This window comes from Alosa alosa, chromosome 7, assembly GCF_017589495.1.
Source record: "Alosa alosa isolate M-15738 ecotype Scorff River chromosome 7, AALO_Geno_1.1, whole genome shotgun sequence".
Lineage (NCBI taxonomy): Eukaryota > Metazoa > Chordata > Actinopteri > Clupeiformes > Clupeidae > Alosa > Alosa alosa.
Genome location: NC_063195.1, coordinates 2,099,172 through 2,106,671, shown reverse-complemented (window position 1 = coordinate 2,106,671; position 7,500 = coordinate 2,099,172). Strand labels below are relative to the sequence as shown.

The following is a 7,500-nucleotide window of genomic DNA, read 5'->3' as shown; positions in this document are numbered from 1 at the left end:
CCTGATGTGTCCTGACATGGCCCTGATGTGGCTCTGATGTGGCCCTGATGTGGCTCTGATGTGGCCCTGATGTGGCTCTGATGTGGCCCTGATGTGGCCCTGATGTGGTGGTGCCCACATGCAGTGTGATTCTGCACAGGTGCTCTCTTTCTCAGAGAAGGGAGAGAGGGGGAGGGGAGAGAGGGAGTGAAGGAGAGAGAGGGGGAGGGGAGAGAGGGAGTGAAGGAGAGAGAGAGGGGGAGAGAACAGAAAAGGGGTTTAGAGAATGAGGGAGAGAGAGAGGGAGAGAGAGAGAGGGAGAGAGAGGAGATGGGGAAGGAGGGGTTTAGAGAGGGAGAGAGAGAGAAGGAGGGAGAGAGAGGGGGGGAGAGAGGAGATGGGGAGGGAGGGATTTAGAGAGTGAGAGAGAGGGAAAGAGGCCAATTCTAGCACTTATCACCTGACCTTTCAATTCTAGCACTCATCACCTGACCTTTCAATTCTAGCACTCATCACCTGACCTTTCAATTCTAGCACTCATCACCTGACCTTTCAATTCTAGCACTCATCACCTGACCTTTCAATTCTAGCACTTATCACCTGACCTTTCAATTCAATTCAACAAGCTTCATTGGCATGAATGTACATTTAACAGTGTTGCCAAAGCATTCAATACAATAATAACAACAACAACAACAACAATAACAATAACAATAGAAACAATAATAATAATAATAATAATAAAAATAATAATAATAATAATGAAAATAATGCATGGCTGATTAAATGAACAGAAAAAAACTATGGATTATTATGTAATTGTAATTGTTTTAAATTGTAAGAGGGAAGGAGAGAGAGAGGGACAGATAGAGAGGGAGAGGGAGAGAGAGAGGGAGAGAGAGAGAGAGATGAAGGCAGAGGGAGTGGAAAAGGGGGAATGAGATCACATGTAGACAGAGTAGCAAAAAGAAAGAGAGTGTGAGAGAGAGAGAGGGACAGAGGGAGGAAGGGAGGGAGAGATAGAGAGGGAGAGAGAAAGAGAGAAGGAAGGACAGAGATATAGAGAGGGAGAGAGAGATGGGAGGAAGGAGGGAGAAAGAAGGACAGAGGGAAGGAAGGAAGGAAAAAGAGAGGGATGGAGAGAGAGGGAGAGAGGGATGAGTAGGAGAGAGGGGTAGAGAGAGACTGAGAGAGAGAGGGAGAGGAGGAGGGAATTAGAGAGAGAGAGAGAGAAAGAAAGGGGGTAGAGAGAGAGGGAGAGAGGGATGAGTAGGAGAGAGGGGTAGAGAGAGACTGAGAGAGAGAGGGAGAGGAGGAGGGAATTAGAGAGAGAGAGAGAGAGAAAGGGGGTAGAGAGAGAGGGAGAGAGGGATGAGTAGGAGAGAGGGGTAGAGAGAGACTGAGAGAGAGAGGGAGAGGAGGAGGGAATTAGAGAGAGAGAGAGAGAGAGAGAAAGGGGGTAGAGAGAGAGGGAAAGGGGGAATGAGAGCACATGTAGACAGTGTGGAAAGAAAGAGAGAGGGAGAGAGAGAGAGGGACAGATAGAGAGGGAGAGAGAGAGAGTTTGGGAGAGAGCAACATGGCGGAGAAAGAGGGTAGAGAGAGAGAGATAGTGAGGGAGAGAGTAGGAAATAGAAGGACAGAGAGAGGGAGAAAGAGAGAGAGGAGGAGGGAGGGAAAGATAAGGGAGAGAGAGGGAGATATATAGATAAGGGAAAGCCGAGGAAGAGAGGGAGAGAAAAAGAGACAGAATGGGGAGGGAGGGGAAAACAATTAGCATTAGCTATTGCTAACTGATCAGTCTTGTACACCTGTTTTAAATGATCATTAGCTATTGCCAGAGCCATAGAAAAAGAGAGTTACGACACTTTTTGAAGTCGCCGAACGGGTCACGTGGTTCACGTACGCTTCAACAGTTCCAAAACAGGCCTCGGCTGCCATGATATTTCTATGGGATAGACAGCAACGATAACGGGAAGCATTGAAACAAACCAAACATGAGTTTAATTTTAAGTGTTATGACGTGTTAGCATGCTTACATCGTTCTGAAGTTTATTATCACTGATGTTCCTCGGATGTTCCTAAACATCGGGCTGTAGGCCTATGACCTTCTTGCTGGTACACAGGCCTAAAGCACAGTTATGTACAATAATATGGACCTCTCCCTGTTGTATAGCCTACTACACACAGAAGTAGCCTAACATATGAACACATCAGAATACCCCAGAATTCTACAGTAGCCTATTGTTTGGCAGTTCCAACATTACTGTTGTCTTTTCTTTAGGATCCTTCATTTACCTGTCTCCCGTCATGTATAATGAACTTACATTGTCGAAATGTATGTATTTTGTATCCTATGTTACTGTGGGCTTTTGATGTGTTCTGTGTCCTCTCCAGCTCTTTTGAGGAGATACAGGTGGCCACCCTAAATGTAAGCCGACCACATACAGCTCTGACAATTTTAGAGTAAGCCATAAACATCTAGCAAATAAGTATATAAATGGCGATCAGTAACAGCTTATATGTTACAAGTAAGTTTGATCAATGCATTCAATCTGGTCATTAGTTAATTTTGAACAAATAGCCTAAAGGTGGCCACCCCACTCATCCTTGATAATATTTTAAGACCAAGCCATAAACATATGTCAAAAGTACATAAACAATTCACAAATCAACAGCTGTGTTAAAAGTAAGTTTGTTTAACAGTTTGTTCAGGACAGCCACTGTTTCGATAACACACTTGTAACTCAGTTTCAATAAAGCAATCAACGGTTTCAATAAAGCACTTATAACAGCATAAAAAGGATGACTGATACATTTTAGGTTTTCACTAGATTTGTTTATTAAATTTGCAATGTGTGGAATAAGTGTGTTTCAACAACAAGAACAGGAACAAAACACAAAAAAGGCTGTGAGGGAGATGGTGAGACTGCAACATAAAAAGGAGGGCAGACACTCATTTAGATTTTCAAAGACATTCTGAAAAACATTTTAGATTCCCAAGTCTGAACAATAATTGTGTGTGAACAACCGAAGACACAATGTGGAAAGGATGCTCTACATACACTATGCACACCTACAAGAGGGCTAATGTAAGGAAGAGGTAGCACATTTGGCTGGAGTCTGGAATGCTACAGGAGGTGTTGGAGATGCTGATGCTGGATCAAGAAAAACCTTTGTGTAGGGGCCTCTTCTGACCTTTTCTGATCATTTCAGTCATACCGCACACCCATCTTGTCCTCTGCATCCTTGGTCCTAGGTAAGAACAGGCACAGTGGAGAATGGAGAGAGCAGGTAACAGTCAGTGTACACTTGGAACAAGACATTCACAGATGCCACATCAAGTTATTACCAGAAACCAAAGAGACCAGCAAGAGTTTTACATACCCATACACGGCCGACCTCTGCAAGGTCGGTTGGGGGAGCCAGACCTTACATCCACACATGAACTATAATGATAACAACACTAAAAATGTGATTCCCAACTATATCTGTCAAGAGTTATTTTGAGAATAAAAAGCTGACAGGCAATCAGAATCCATTGAACTTTAGCCAGCAAATTCATCAACACAAGGAGAGACTTTTGTTATTGTTGGTCAGTGTGGACGCATTTATCGTTACAGTTCCTGGTGTGAACGGCCCTTAACACAGAGACACAGTACATACCATCACAGTACATACCAATTTATCCTTCATGACTGCAAAATCATTCCCATTTTTGTTGTTGACCAACTTCAATGCAGCAGACAAATGAGATCCCAACTTTTCAAAGATCTGACCCCAACAGTACATATTTATTCAATCTCTGTGTCATTGTCACCTGCCATACACATCTTCAGTAGAGCGACCAGTGCTGGCCTGAAATACCTGGCTGAGGAGGAGCAACGGCCACAGTCTTACCTCACAACATCTTGGTTCCTTGAGAAGGTAGACCACTGGTTCGACACCATCTGCAGTCCTGGTCTGAGGCTGGAGGAACTGATAGACCCAGCAACACCTGCAACAGCAACACCTACCTTAACCAAAACAGATGCCTGTGTATTATATTACCTTGCAGGATATATTGTTAAGAGGGTAATCAGTAACTCGCGTTGTGAGGAATGCCAGCATGCTGTTGCAGACAATAGCAATGATGGTGCTACTAGCAAATGTAGTGTACTGCTACAACTGAAGGAGTTCAAGAGAGGTGCCCTTTACCGTCCATCACAAGAGGCCTTCGATCTCATCAGCAAAGTGGAGCAGTTGTTCCGGGCAAGGACGACCGATTCCCTTATGGAGTCAGCCAATGCAGTGGCACTACTACAGAGAGAGGCCATGCTCCTGCACAGCACACTGCCTTCATGCCATGACCTAAAACTAAAAATTGTCAACACATTCATCAGGCTGAGGCTTCGTATTGAAGCAAAGTCAATTAGGGCTGATGGGAACAAAAAGTGACAGGATGATGGCCATCTTGGAAGCAAGAGTCAAAGCAAAAAGGCAAGGAAGACTCGAAATCCTTCTGCACCTAAACCCATGCCTCCCACCTTGCTTGTTGCCATGGAAGTACTTGGCCTGCCCTTTCCAGTCTCAGCTTCAGGGAGTCTTGTTGCTCCAGCAGCCTCTAGCAGCCTATTCCTCACTCCAACCACCACTCAATCACTCCAATAACCACTTGTCAACCCGGTCCCTGCGGAAGACAAAACCAGGGCTGTGAAAACTGACATGTTTGTGTCATGAGGTACCTGCTGTACATGTGTTGGTCACTAAACATCTTTATTAGAAATAATAACCAATTAGATCTGATGTGTTAATTTCATTAAGTCTCTTACCCAATTATATTTTGTAATATACAAAACGTTTTATGCATTTCTTTTGTCATTACATTACATTTGGCTTACGCATTTTTAACCAAAGTGACTAACAACTTGGTAACCTTTTTAAAGCAATTCTCTCCACAACTGTAGGACAATTAAAAAAGGTGTACTACAATAACAATAAGTTAATGCATCAGTGAGTGCTGTTTTTAAATATATCATATTTGATTACTAACATTCAGTACTGTAGTCTACATGGAACGCAGGAATGCACAGTATACCCACTTAAAAAGCATCACCATCTCAGTATACCCGCTTAAAATAGACAAGGGTACATATTAACATTTGTGGTTGATTAAAGTATACCCACTACAGTTAACAAGACTACATATCACAGTATACCCACTACAGCTAACTAGACTACATAATTGCTAACATTGTTCTGATTCTATGGATGGACCAAATATGTGCCCTTAGAGCATTGTTAACCTGACTACACTTCACAGTTATCAATACAAGGTAAAAAAAAAATATCCTACTTACAAGGGCCACGACAATGTCCTCTTGTCATGTCACTTTCAGCATCTGCAAAGTTATTGCAATGAAAATGATTCCTTTAAGAACATCGACCTGCTGTGGTGATATAGACCTCAGAAATGTATATTAAAATGTAGAATAAATTGACTGCAACCTGACATCCAACAACAGCAGTTGAAGCCAAAAAAAAGTGATACTGAACTGCACACGTGCCACTGTCCCACGGCCACGCTCTTGTCTCGTGCCACTGTCCCGGGTTAGAACAGTGGTAGTGGCACAGGACAGGACAGGGTAGGCAAGTGACAGAAGGCAGGGGTGACACGTGTACAGTACAGTACAGTGTTTGCATCTACAGCTCCTGGCCTGAAGTTCATAACCAAACCTCCGGCTGCTCACAAGTGATGTACCCGAGTTCATGTCATGTTCTGATCACAAGTTCAGCTCGTGGTTCACTTCATAGCGCCATAAGATTTTATGTCTGGCAAGCTAACAAGCTACAACAGGTCTAAAGCAAATATTGTCCCATTAATTGCTTCCACTGTTAACCCGAAGAACAGTAACTTAATCACAAACTCGTTGATAACGACCACACCTGATGCTGAATGACATGTATTTCATAAAGATCACGTTAACGTCATCCTACGGTTACCCCCCTCATTGCATTTCGAATGTGAGTGAGCTGACTAGCTAACGTTAGCTAACGCCATCAGGTTCGGCAAGTAAAGTTAGGATTATAACTTTAAAAACTCGTTGATAACCCTACCTATTATCTAACGTTACTCTACTACCATAGCCTAACTAAGTGTGTTTTGTCTGAAATTCATTATTGACATAGGAACATTATCTTTAAGCTAGCCTCTCTCCAAATCAAGGTTTGCAGGCTAACTTTTAGCTTTGAAATTTCGGTCAACAATTAAGCTATAAATATCAGTTAAACAAGCACCACAAAATCCTCAAAGAACAATACCAGTATCTACTAGTGCAGTTGGTATAGGAAATGCATATGACAATTAAAAAAACGTTGTACATTCGTCTACTTACCACTGACAATATCAGGCAGAAAGCAATGGAAGTGAATGGGGCTACAGCCGTGAATGTCAAAGTTTGGAACTGTTGAGCTCAGCATAAAGCGGAAGTAGCGTGAAAAAGGCGCCGCCATTGTTTCCTATGGAAGTCTATGGGAGTGTCGCAACTCTCTTTTTCTATGGCTCTGGCTATTGCTAACTGACCAGACTTGTACACCTGTTTTAAATGACCATTAGCTATTGCTAACTGATCAGTCTTGTATATATCTGCTTTAAATGATCATTGCTATTGCTAACTGATCAGTCTTGTATACCTGTGGTTAAGTTCCACCCATTTGTCCATATTCTGATATCAGGCGATGTTCTGCATGTGTACTGATGCTCCGATATATTTATCAAATCATTGCTCTGGCAATACACAAGGATACAAGGAAGTTTATTGTCACATGCATATAGTTACTGGAAGTAAGAAATGCAGTGAAATTATGTCTGGTGTCAGCCTTTTGTGCATTAATGGGGGTAAAAGTGTGCAGTAGAAGAGGGTTTAGTAGATTGGTGGCAAGGGCTGCATAAAAAGGTGGGGGAGGGGATTGGGATTGGGTGGGGGGCACCAACAAGGAGCACCCAAGAGCAACAGAGTGGGCCAGCTCTGATTAAATGTGGTGCGATCTGGGAAAACCCATCACATGGTGCAGAGTGGGCCAGCTCTGATTAAATGTGGAAAGCGATTCTGGGAAAAAAACCCCATCACATGGTGCAGAGGGCCAGCTCTGATTAAATGGTGCGATCTGGGAAAACCCATCACATGGTGCAGAGGGGCCAGCTCTGATTAAATGTGGTGCGATCTGGGAAAACCATCACATGGTGCAGAGTGCCAGCTCTGATCTGGGAAAACCCATCACATGGTGCAGAGGGGCCAGCTCTGATTAAATGTGAATGCGATCTGGGAAAACCCATCACATGGTGCAGAGGGCCAGCTCTGATTAAATGTGGTGCGATCTGGGAAAACCCATCACATGGCGCAGGAGTGGGCCAGCTCTGATTAAATGTGGTGCGATCTGGGAAAACCATCACATGGTGCAGAGGGGCCAGCTCTGATTAAATGTGGTCTGAAAACCATCACATGGTGCATTAGCTGGAAAACCCATCACATGGTGCAGAGG

General features: G+C 43.5%; 1 protein-coding gene across 1 annotated transcript in view; it reads left to right on the top strand.

Moving 5' to 3' along the window:
* Positions 1-7,500, top strand: part of pdia2 (protein disulfide isomerase family A, member 2) — a 28,420-nt gene that overhangs the window by 3,141 nt on the left and 17,779 nt on the right.